Source organism: Staurois parvus, unplaced genomic scaffold (assembly GCF_062004578.1).
Source record: "Staurois parvus isolate SC_StPar_1 unplaced genomic scaffold, SC_StPar_1.0 ptg000118l, whole genome shotgun sequence".
Classification (NCBI taxonomy): domain Eukaryota; kingdom Metazoa; phylum Chordata; class Amphibia; order Anura; family Ranidae; genus Staurois; species Staurois parvus.
In genome coordinates, this window is record NW_028317914.1 from 1,127,910 (window position 1) to 1,140,633 (window position 12,724).

The window sequence follows — 12,724 nt, forward strand, 5'->3', positions numbered from 1 at the left end:
AACACTAGAATAAAGTGTTATTCTTTGCCACCCTCTGCAGACTGATTTCCATTATCCCATAATTGATGCCCTTCATGCATTGTGTATTGAACTAAAATTTCCTCAAATCAGAAAAACAGCCCCTCTGTGCTCCCTACAGCAGGTGGAATATTTAAGCATGCCTTACATAAAGTTATGCTCCCTGAACCCATTCTTTCTCTGTTAAACTATAACAAGAAAACACAGTGTCTAAATGGTTAGCACTTCCACCTGGCAGTACTAGGGTCATTGGTTTGAATCCCAACCACAGCACCACCTGCCTGGAGTTTGCATGTGCCTGCATGGGTTCCTGCATGGGTTTCCTCCAGGTACTCTGGTTTTCTCCCACACTCCAAAGACATGCTGGTAAGTTAATTGGCTCCTATCTAAATTGGCCTTAGTATGTGTATGTATGAATGTACGTTAGGGACCTTAGATTGTATGCCCCTTGAGGGTTAGGGACTGATGTGAATGTACAATATATATGTAAAGCACTGCGTAAATTGATGGCGCTATATAAGTTCCTTTAATAAATAATAATAATAAATAGTAGGGAGTAATGAGTAGATCTAACGCATTTCACTTCCAAAATACACTAAAACCTTGATCAGAAGCACCAGAGTTTGATATACGTCACCTACCTATTGTGTAAATGACTACAGATTTACTTTGTAGTTGTGGCATTTGGGAGAAACCAGAACTTTAGATGCAGAGATTATATCTTGGGAGATTTAGGAATTCCCAACCTGTTTTCACCTATTGACATCAATCAAAAATGTTTCCCAAAAACTCTGATTCTAAATACTGTATGTGTTGGTATCCTCCATATAATTGTTTCTAAATGTAGTCTATAGGTTTTGTATTTATGAAGTTGTTGTTGCATACTTGGTGGTCCTGCCAGTTCTCTATGGTTCCTGCTTGAATATGACCATGCCAAGCTGCTGAAGTAGATCTGTTCTGGCTTGGTTAGTTTGCATCTCTGGGTTTGCTGCTCTGACGTATTGGATGCCATGCCATTGCCCAGCATGCCTGTACTATTGTAGTCAGTTTTGCAGCATTATATTGTAAATTTTTTATAGTCTATATACAAATACTTTAAAATGGTTCTAAAGGATGTTTTGCTACCTTCATGCATTCTATGAAGGTAAAAAACCTTCTGTGTGCAGCATCACTCCCAGCCCCCCCTAATACTCACATAAGCCCCTCTCAATCCAGCAAGGTGCACTGGAGTATCGGCTATCCCAGGACTCCCTCTTCTCATTGGCTGAGACAGAAGCGTGAGCCATTGGCTCCCATTGCTGTCAATCACAGCCAGTAAGCCAATGAGAAGAGCAAGGGGGCGGGGCTGAGCCATGGCTCCGTGTGTGAATGGATACACAGAGCAGCGGGTGCCCCCATAGCAAACTGCTTGCTGTGGGGCCACCCGACAGGAGGGCGGGGCCAGGAGAGCCTGCGAGGGACGCAAGAAGAGGAGGATCCAGGCTGCTCTGTGCAAAACCACTGCACACAGCAGGTAAGTATAGATATGTTTGTTATTTTTTCTTTAAAACAAATAAGCCTTTAGAATCAGTTTAGGTGGATTTATCCTTTATACTACAATATATTTATGTTTCCTTTATGTTGGGTACAAAAAACCTACTTTTAGGATCATAGAAAATATATTGGGTTCTGCCACAGATAAACTGAACAAGTGTAATCTGGAATAATGTCCTGCATGTACTTAATCTTATCCATGTGTCATGCTCAGTTCAGTCTCCCTGTCTGTCCCTGCCTATCCTATATGCAGCTCACGTCTACATACTTTGATATACATAATTGATTCATCTCTGCTTCTTTTTAACTTCCAGCTCTGAAGTCTTCCAGTATTTTCACTAGTTCTTTAGCTATATCATGTGCTTCTAAAATGACATTATCTACATGAGATCATCTGCCAGCTTACATTCTGTTTACTTCTCCTTTGAATGTGATCCTACTGGAATTCTGTCTTGTATGGTATCATCACTGTCCTGAAAACACTGGCTTCAATTGTATAATCCACTTATGAATTGATTCTAGGAGTCCCTAGTGCCTTCTGTGAAATAACATTCTTGGTACACAAGTGCTATTCTCAGGAGGGTTCTGGAGTAGGTTTGTCCTGCTACTGATCCTCTTTCTGACAGTGACTTTCCATAAAAAACATGTTTGTACAGCTGTAAAATATTACCACCAACCTGTTAAAGACGTACTCCAGGCTCCAAATATAAAGCCCCATGCTCAGCCCACTATATAAGCCTGAGGTAAGGCAAAATATCAATAAATTAGCAGTGGCTATAGTTTGCATGGAGGTGTTTGGAAGATTTGACCCTGCTTCGTCCACCATAGCATGGAAACATGGGCTCTGTTCTCTCATTGATGGGCAGTTTCCTCCATTCAAGAGACTGTTGGTGTGTGTGAAGGTATTTTGATTGTGCCAAATGGGAAGAAAGGGTCTCTTTTTAGTAGAGAGAAAGCAAACCAAGCTAGCATGTGAGTTTGCCATGATGCTTCCTGTTGGTGCACAGAGACAAGTACTATGCTATTTCAGGAGTCTTGAAGAGATTCTTGTGGACTTAGACTGTTAACCACTTCCAGACCGGACACTTTTACCCCCTTCCTGAACAGGGCAATTTTCAGCTTTCAGCGCTATCACACTTTGAATGACAATTGCGCGGTCATGCAACACTGTACCCAAATGAATTTTTTACAATTTTTTTGAGACAGATAAAGCTTTATTTTGGTGGTATTTATTCACCGCTGAGATTTTTATTTTTTTGCTATGTAAATGAAAATGTCCAAAAATTTTGAAAAAGTGTTTTTTTAATAAAATTTAGCAAATAAATATTATTTTATCATAAATCTTGGCCAAAATGTATTTTGTTATCTTTTTAGTAAAAAAAGAAAAATCCAACTTAGTTTATAACCAAAAATTATAATTTTTAAACATTTTTTTTTACATTTTTATTTTATTTTTTTTTTTTACATACTGTCACCCTAGCAGTACAGTGTCACCATGGTGACACTGTACTACTTGTGGGGGGTGATGAAGATTTTTTTTTTTTGTTATTACACTGATTGCTTTTACACCCATATAGAATGTAAAAGCAATCATCTCTCTTTCTCCCTGTCTGCATTCTTGCAGTCATTGAGAAGTACTGAGTGAGCTGTGATTGGTCACAGCTTGTCACATGGTACAAGGCTGTTGTGAATAGCCTTGTACCATGTGACCTCTGTGATCATTCATAGATTGCACACGTAGTAAGCAATGATGTCAGAAGTGACATCTTGCTTACTACTTTGCAGGTGATCACTGATTGGCCAATCAGTGATCACATGATCGGGACCTCGTACAGAGGTCCCATCCGACGATCGGTGTTTCACTGTGTCCGGAGGACACAGCGGGCACCGGATTGCGGTGCTGCGCGCTCCCAGGGAGCGCGCACAAGCAGGGGGCGGGGAGACCATTTATAAACGGCCACCCAACTCTGCACTGCCACCGTCGGGAAGTGGTTAAACAATAAGAAATGCATCAGTCAGTAATGAACAACTTTATTGCTGCTGTAAGTACCCTATCTGCAGAAGAGATGTTGTGTAATGCATTGAGAAGTCTTCAGTAACACGCAGACCAGTGAATATCCCAGCCTTTTTCAACCAGGGTGCCCAAGCACCCTGGGGTGCCTTTATGCTTCTTCAGGGGTGCTTGGCAATATGCCTACAAATTGGCCAAAAATTGTATACAAGCCAGCAGGTGGAACAAGCCTGCCTTTTAGTATACAAAGCCACAGGTTTTCATTGTGCAATTTTATGACCTTCTAGCTGCCGGCATCCCAACACCTGAAGATGTCATCATCTGCTAAGGAGGATGTCGGGTGCCTGCACGGCATCTTTTTTTCCCCTCTCCTGCCCCTCTATGTCATCACTGGGGTCACATAAGCTGAGTGAGGAAGAGAAATTAAAGGAGAAACATTGGAATTCCAGTCAGTACCAGTGTGCAAAGGTATATTTGCTTTGGAAGAATAAATTACTTCTAACATGGGATGTACTACGTGTGTAGATGCTGCTGCATTATGTAAAACTAGTAGACAAGTTTTTTAGAATGGTATGCTTTGAGATTGTGAAAAGGTGGCATAAATGTAGCCACATCTGAAGAAGGAAAAACATCTAAATTGGCTCTAGACCCCAGGTAGTATTCAGAAACGTTTTGATCTTCTGGGGTTGGATGTGGATTCACCTACAAGACCCAGAGGTAAAGATCAGTTAATGTCTCAGATGCGTTTCCTAGGATCCATTACCCAGAAAAGAGAGAATGAAGCTCAGTGCAATTAACACTTTACAGTTATATCCCACTATCCTTTTTAGTACAAAAGTACAAGGATAATAATGATCACCAGGAAGCTAGAATGTATAGAAGGAAGTCATCAATGGAAGCCTTTGTATTGTATAGCACCGGTTTCCTGTAAAGCAAATGTATCCCAGTCATAAGGCTTTATTTGAAGTATACCTACTGCATATACAATACTTTAATGCATTTCTATGACTGTATGAGAGTTTACTCCTGAGTAGTATATGTAACTAAAGCCTCTCTTAGACAAATGCCCCGTTTCTGTAGGACAGTCTACATGGAATTAAAGTGATACTAAACATGCACTATTTCATTGCCATTTTTTTTTATTTATGTATAAAGATCATGGAGGACATGGAGGAGGAGGAAGGAAGAGGGAGTGTAATTTAGCACTGTGTGAATGCAAGCAAGTGTGACTACAGTAAATAGTCACATGGGCCGCACAAATAAGAAAAAAAGAACAATTGAACAGCTTAGTAGTGATCTGAAACTGGAGCATGCTCCATAGAGGTCAACAGTTGGTCTACGCAATCTCAGGCTGCAGCGGGAACAGAGACAAGGAGGGAGGGACAGTTAACAGCAGGATCAACCAGGATTTTTGGATCTATAGAAAACAAATGCTCTGTTAGATGAGTGAGTATGAACACAATGTAATAAAGTAAGTATTGACAATTTTTGATGATTTGGGTTTATTGACACTTTAAGTAATTTAAATGTAAAATGCATTTTCCTGTGGCAAAACATAGGAATCCTTCTGCATATGAATTGAATAGACCAAAAGCAGAAATACCAGACAAAGAACAGTAACAAATGCAACAATTTGTCTACAAAGAAAAATAATGGCTTACATGGAGGAAAAAGAAAGAATAACTGCTTGAAAGGAGCTTTAATTTCTATGCTTTTTGAATGAAGGATCTCTGACTATGAGCACACAAGTGGCCTAACAACACCACATTGCTTGTATATTTTCTTGCAAAACAAAAGACAATAAGAAAATGTATGTTGGCGGAATGAATAGAAGATGTCAGTGCTGTTCACAAGCGTGCATTTACAAGATGACTCCTCCACCCTCTAGTCTAACTAAATAAATCATTCTAGGAGCTTGGTAATGATTGATTAATATTTGTTTGGAAGAGAGAACATTTAAGAACTTAGAAGTTATCAATTAATGACCTATACACATTACAAGCACTTTATATCTATAAATGTATTGTTTTATATCTTTAGCCCTTACACTCCTGTTTTCGAGAATTCACATTTCCACGCTTGAGATAGATCAGGTATCATTTAGCTCCAATATACAGATAAACTATAACAGAACATACAACCATACTGTAACTCTGGTGCCATCTTGTGATTAATCTTGTAGTTATTATCTAAAAATATCAGTGAGATGTTAAAAGATTCAATCTAGACATGTATTCACCAAAAATCATAAAATGCATTTTACATTCAACTACTATTGATACCTACATTTTGTCTTGATGTCAGTCTCCAAGCAACTCTCCATGTAGCATCACTCAGACTAGGAGAGGGAAGGACAGCTCTCTGGACGTATCATAGCTCATTTGTTTATGCATGCTAGTGTACGTTAGGCTATGGGTTAGATTTACTAAAGGCAAACAGGCTGTTCATTTGCAAAGGAAATTGCACTTTGCAAGGAAATTTTCCCCAAAGCTTAGTGAATGAGAAGTTCTGCTGACTTTCATCATCCAATCATATTAAGCAAAAATACAGGTTTTTTTTCCCATGCACATACACCACATACATTAAGCTCTGTGGAAAATTTCCTTTGCAAAATTAACAGCCTATTTTCCGTTAATACATCTACCCCTTATGACTTGGCTATGGAAACTAAGTAGCCAATATGTAGTCCTGTAGCCACCTGTGTTTTAGTACCATTACCATGATTTTAGTTGTAGGGATTGTTCAGGCAGCTATAAGCATGAGAAAGGATATATATTTTGGGGATATATTTGAGATCATGGTCATAGAGATTATGGGAAGGGAAGGGAATGGCTTTCCATAATATTAACATATTAGGCTGGCCATAAATGGATCGAATCTTGATTGGTCCAGCAGGGACCGGCTGAGATTCGATCCATCTATGGCGGGCAGGTTGTACAGAAGTCGATCCATCGATTGACTTCAGTACAACCAGCCTGTCGGATTTTCTGCATGTTATCACTGCCACCAGTAGTGATCATTGTGTTCTTCTGTCAAGGAAGGCTCCCTGCTGGCAGAACACAATAGAGAAATAGGAGGGATTATCCTATGATAATGATAATCTATGGCTTGCTTTAGACCCTACACTGTACCTTAGTTTGTGGAGCTGCTCTGGCAATTGATAACAATGAATATTTCTGATGCTGAGCTAGTTGACAAGCATAAACTAATAGCCTTCTATCTGAATGATTCAAGAATATCTAGCCCAACGTTTGATTAGACCAACAAGTACAGCACTCGTAGTTCTGCTTTAAAACTCTTAACTCTTAGCTACATGGAAATCCTGTAATTAATTGAGGTCCCCCCATGTAGTGATTGGAAAGGCTACCCCTCTTACCTTGCAAACAACAGCAGAGCCTTAATCTAGAACAGAGAAATATAGGGGTTTTGTATTTGTATTTCATGGTCGTATCGTAATACCACAGAAAAACCATAAACAAATATTATTGCCAATTTTAATGGAGATTTCTTTAAAATGAGCAGACCATTGCAATATCAGATAAACAAGCGTAAATAGGACAATGAGACTTTTAAAATGCAGAAAGTAATCTCCATTGATAGTGTATTTACAGCACATACTGACCTTTGCCTCATCCACTTCTACTTGGTTACTGCACTAATAAGCAACTGTCCGGGCAAGTGAAAGAGATGACCTTGCCCCTGTCAGCTTCCTGACAAATGTAATCACTAGGTCTACTGACAGTTTGATTCAATATACGGGTCAGATTGCAAATGAAACTGTTGACTGGAATTCTGTATCCTTTCCTGGCATTTCTGAGATCAGTGGAGGGAAAAAAAAACCTTACTTTAACCTCAAAGATACTCATTTACGAAGGCGCCTAATCAAATAGAGTGCAATTTAAATCATACCAATTTAAATATTTTGTATAAAATACTAGGGCAAAGGAAGGGTAAAAATGGATATAAGTATTATATATAAATACACACACAAATATATATGAAACTAAACCTATATTCAAAGGATAACTGTACTGTTACGGAAGACAGGCACAGGGAATTTTAAGTAGTAACATAGAATTTTGTAAAGAGAGCCAGGGGACCTTCTCACTGGGTTGATTTAACTAAATGATTTACCTTAATGATAAGAGATTGTTAAAGTGTTATTAAATCCTCAGTTTTTGAAGTACTTTCAGCAACTGATTCAATCGCATACTTTATCTTTTAACCACTTATTGACCGCGTTATAGCTGAATGACGGCTACAGCGCAGTTGTCCAGTTCTGGGAGGGCGTCATATGACATCCTACCAGAATGCCCCCCGCCTTGCACCCTCAGTGCGCATGCCTGGCACTCTCTGTGGTCGCTGTGTCCTTTGGACACAGATGATCACATGACATGGTTAAAAGGCCTTTCACAGTGGCCTTTTACCACATACGTGATCAGCTGTGTCCAATCACAGCCGATCACTGTGTAAATACACTTGCCGGTTATCGCCAGTACTTTCCTCATGCATGTCATGCCGATAACCAGCAATTGTCAAAGGATATTTCTGCGCTGATAATCAGGGCACTGATTATCAGTGTCCTGATTATCAGTGCAGCCCCAAAAGTGCCCAACAGTGCTGCCCATCAGTGTCCAGCAGTAATGCCCATCAGTACCCAACAGTGCTGCCCATCAGTGCTGCCAGTAAGTGCGGCCAGTCAGTACTGCCAGTCAGTGCCCTTCACTGCTGCCTATTAGTGCTCATCAGTGCCGCCTATCAGTGCCCATCATTGCTGCCTATCAGTGCCCATTGTCACGATCGTGGCATCAGACCCCGGACCTTCTCACCAAACTTGTGACCGAAGGACTGGCCAATCGGAAATCGCGATGTGACGTGTGTAACAATACCACACCCAGCTGCACCCTGCGCAGCGCTTTTCCAGCTAATGGACTACAATCTGTGCCTGCAGCCTGAATGCGCTAGTTACTGGGTCTGGTTAATCACACAATTAACGATTCACTGCCACCACCTCCTTTTTGGTACAGAGAAAGAGGAAATTCGGCTTCAGCTATGACACTATAATGGTCGATATAATCGTCTGTATAAAACGGTCATAATACAGGTCTTTTATAAAGAGGGTTAAACAAAAAGTAGCATCTCTTTAAAGGCAGGGATTCATAAATTGCAATTAAAAGCTATAGAACAGTTCAACACTTTCAGAAAGGAAGATTTAATACTAAAAGGTCAAACAGAGTGCAATAAAAATATTTACAGAAAAAAGATGTAACTAAGATATATATATATATATATATATATATACACACACAAAGAACCATAGCACAGCAAAGAGATATCAGAGAGAAAGGGAAGAGTTAAAGTACTTGCCAAAGCCCTGGGTCAGCAGATCCATGTTGCAGAGCAGAAGCGGGATTTGATCTCCATATGTTACGATGGAAAGATAGGAGATCTCTTCAACTTACGTCTTTAGGCCTGCTAGCCTGTTTTTTAAAGTCGCCCAGCAAGGGTGGAGGTTGTGAGTAAATGGACAATACTCCATTTAGGGAGGGATTGGCAGGCGGAACCCAAAATTAGAACCAGCATCTTTCATAATTCATATTCTGGCCTATAATTTCCCAGCTGCACAAGCGACAATCTCTCAGCGGGTATTTTATTATGCAGATAAGTCTAAGGATCATGTAGATATGAATTATGAAATTGTAAGTTACATAGTGTACGAGTTCTATGTTTTGGCTCCCCTGATGATCTGAGGTGGATGAGTCACCCATCAAAATGTTTGTCTGCGCATTGGCCATCTGACAAGGTTCCCGTTTTTTATGTAAGTGTTACATATTTTAAGATATGAAACATAGGGGAAAAACTGATTTTACCAGAAGTTATCTGATCCTGCCACCTACGCTGAGCTAGGTTTTATGAGGTTACAATTCTTTCAATTCCTGGGAGAGCTGCCTTATCTCCTTACGAGGTGTGAAATGTTACAGCTTCTGGGACAGTGAGTCTCCAATTCTCTTAGGACAGCTGAGTTATCCTGGCCTAGGTGAGAAAGGCTACACTTACACAGACTGCTAGGCACCGAACTAGGTGCCTTGGCCTGCCATTGACCCATAACCATTACACACACATCTGGCACTGTGCCTCTCAGGAAGGGAGGGGGAAGGAGAAGGATGAGGGAGAATTGGATACCCTTAGCAAGATGGAGTCTGAAACCAAAATGGTTGAACCGCGTCCATCTCGGATGCGTGTGTTTGCGACACCCATCAGTGTCGAATATCAGTGAAACTTCATCAGTGCCTCCTCATCAATGCCCACCAGTGTTGCCTCATCAGTGCAGCCTATCAGTGCCCATCAATGCTGCCTATCAGAGGAAATTTTTCTGTTTGCAATATTTTATAATAGGAACAAAGAAAAACTTTTATTTTCTTCATTTTTAGTGCAAAAAGTAAAAACCCCAGTGGTGATTAAATACCACCAAAAGAAAGCTCAATTTGTGTGAAAAAAATGATAAAAGTTTCATAAGGGTACAGTGTTGCATAACTGCGCAATTGTCATTCAAAGTGCAACAGCACTGAAAGCTGAAAATTGGCCTGGGCAGGAAGGGGGTAAAAGTGCCCAGTAGGCAAGTGGTTAACTCAAACGCTGGGCTTACTTCTTGTCTGTACTGAAACAAATTGTTGGGATGTTTCTGAGTCATTCACAGGTAGCTCTGTATTTTTATAAATAAATACAAAGTTTCCTCTGACTGGCTGAGGTGGAGAGGTGGTCCGATGCTGTCACATTCTCTACCTCAGCCAATCCTAGGAAGCCTTGTATTCATTGATAAAAAGCTCCCAGGAGCAGGGCCCTCCTAACCCTCTTGTATTGAACTGTATCATTGCTGTATTGTCTCCCGTTATATTGTAAAGCGCTGAGCAAACTGTTGGCGCTATATAAATCCTGTATAATAATAATAATAATAATAACTAGAAAAGCTACAATTTCTGGGGAAATTGTGTGAAGTGTTCTTGTGTTCAGCTCCCACTCTAGCTTTTGTCAGCTCCCACTCTAGTTTTGAACATTCCGCCTTTCATTCCTATGGGACTAATTTCACCACAAAAACGCCGAGATTTTGTGAACCATTAGGCAAAACGTTCCACAAAGTAATAGCACACCAATCGGGAACAATCCACACGTTTCGGTATATTACTGTCTATGTAGTGTAAAAACTGTGGGAGGAGTTAGGGTGGTAAATTTGGCTATAATAATAAGAACATATATGTGAGATAACAGTAAGTGGTCTTGCCATGCAAGAACACTTAATAAAAATACAGAGCTACCAATGAATAGATGGGAGGCACTGACAATTTTATGCTGGCAGCAGGTGGGAAGTCCCAGTACCATTGCCCGCAGCGCTGTATATTGTATGTAGCTGATGGTACATGCAGTTGATACAGTGCTGACAGCAGCTGCATAAGTTAGAAAAGTAAATAATTGACTTGGGCCAGCTTGGAAACCTTGAGTTTGGCTTTTCTTCCTTGCCTATGCTCCTGTTTAAGCTGATGGCATGACCACTGCCCCAGGTCTGCTTTTTCAGGGTGGTTCCTTTCTCTTGCAGCATCCTAGGAGCCACTCTTTCATGGAGGGACTAGAGTTGTGTCTACCTATACTGTATGCATCAATAGAAACACACAGCCTTGTAGGATGACAAGATACTGCCCTGCTCCACCCTCCTCCTCCCCTCTCGTCTCCAAACTAAGAGACTGGCTTGAGACAGCACTATCCATTGTAAACTCTTTCCTGTGAAGATTGGAATTTCAGGGAATCAGCTCTGAGAGAGTAGGAGCCATCAGCCTTGAAAGTTGCAAACTGCAAGCGCTGGGGTAAGAATTGTAACCAATAGTTTACTGGGGGATGTTTACTTTATTGTGCTCAATGTGGTAAGCTAAAACTCAGTGAGGGATAATACTACTTTAATTTAGTAAAGTGAATAAGATGTGTTGTTTATCAACCAGTTATGTACTGCCAAATGTCACTGGCCAAGAAGGTCTTGACTGAACAGATGGCAGAATGGTGAGCTGCAGGTAGACCGAGACCTGCTGTGAAGAAATGTGAGAGACACTCCTGACATAAAAGGACTGGGGGTATATTTGCAGTTTATACAGTGTCTAAGCTTGGGCTCTATTTACCCAAGCCCATTATTCTTTACATTGTAGCTACGTCAACTTTTTTGCTGCAGCACACTGTGTGCACTCCATTTTGTCCCATCATTGAGGTTTCCCACATTCTCCAATTATTAGGTTGCTGAACCTGTACATGTTTCTCTCTCTCTCTCATATATATATATACAGTGTATATATATATATATATATATATATATATATATACATATATATGTGTGTGTGTGTGTGTGTGTGTGTTTTAAATGCGTTAGGTAGCTTGTGTGTTTTAGGTTAAGTGGCTATATTGGTAGAACAATAAAATAAGCAGATTCAGTTAAGCAAATTTAGCAGCAGTCTCTGTACATTTAGCCTTTTATACATTGTCCTCTTTACATAAAATCCATCTACTTAAAACACTATGTGCCCAAGGGAGACCTGTGTTTCTGTTAATTCACTTTACAATATCTATTTTAAAAAGATGAAAGTGCAAGTCACTCACACAACAAAGGATACATTTGTATGTTGTTTCCTGAACTTATATAAAAGGATATGCATACAGGGATATGGTAACATAATTGATTTTTGCTGCAGTGTTTAATTTAAGTGAAATGCTTTGGCGTGCACATTTTAATAACAGAGGGAATATAGATATGTTAGTGTTCAGGAAACTGAGCCTGTTCCTGTCAGGAGGCAATGTGAGATCTGTTTTAGGATTCACCCTCTAGGGTCAATATGAGAAGAGCTTATCACCTCACAGTCTTTAAGCTGCTTTATGCTTCCATGGACACTAAAGGCTTGCACACATGGTATTTGAAGTCCCACTCTTGGGAACCTAAAAATGATCCCTTGCAAAACCTACAAATGATCCCATGCAGTTGGTCTGAGCCTTCATTGCAAGGGTTAATTGCTCACTTAGTTCCAGGGGACTTGCTAAAGTATATTTACTTACCTGATTCTCCACACTGCTAGACTCATCAGTGCAGCATCTTCTCCCCTACAGGTCCTGACATCAATAAGACCAACGTAA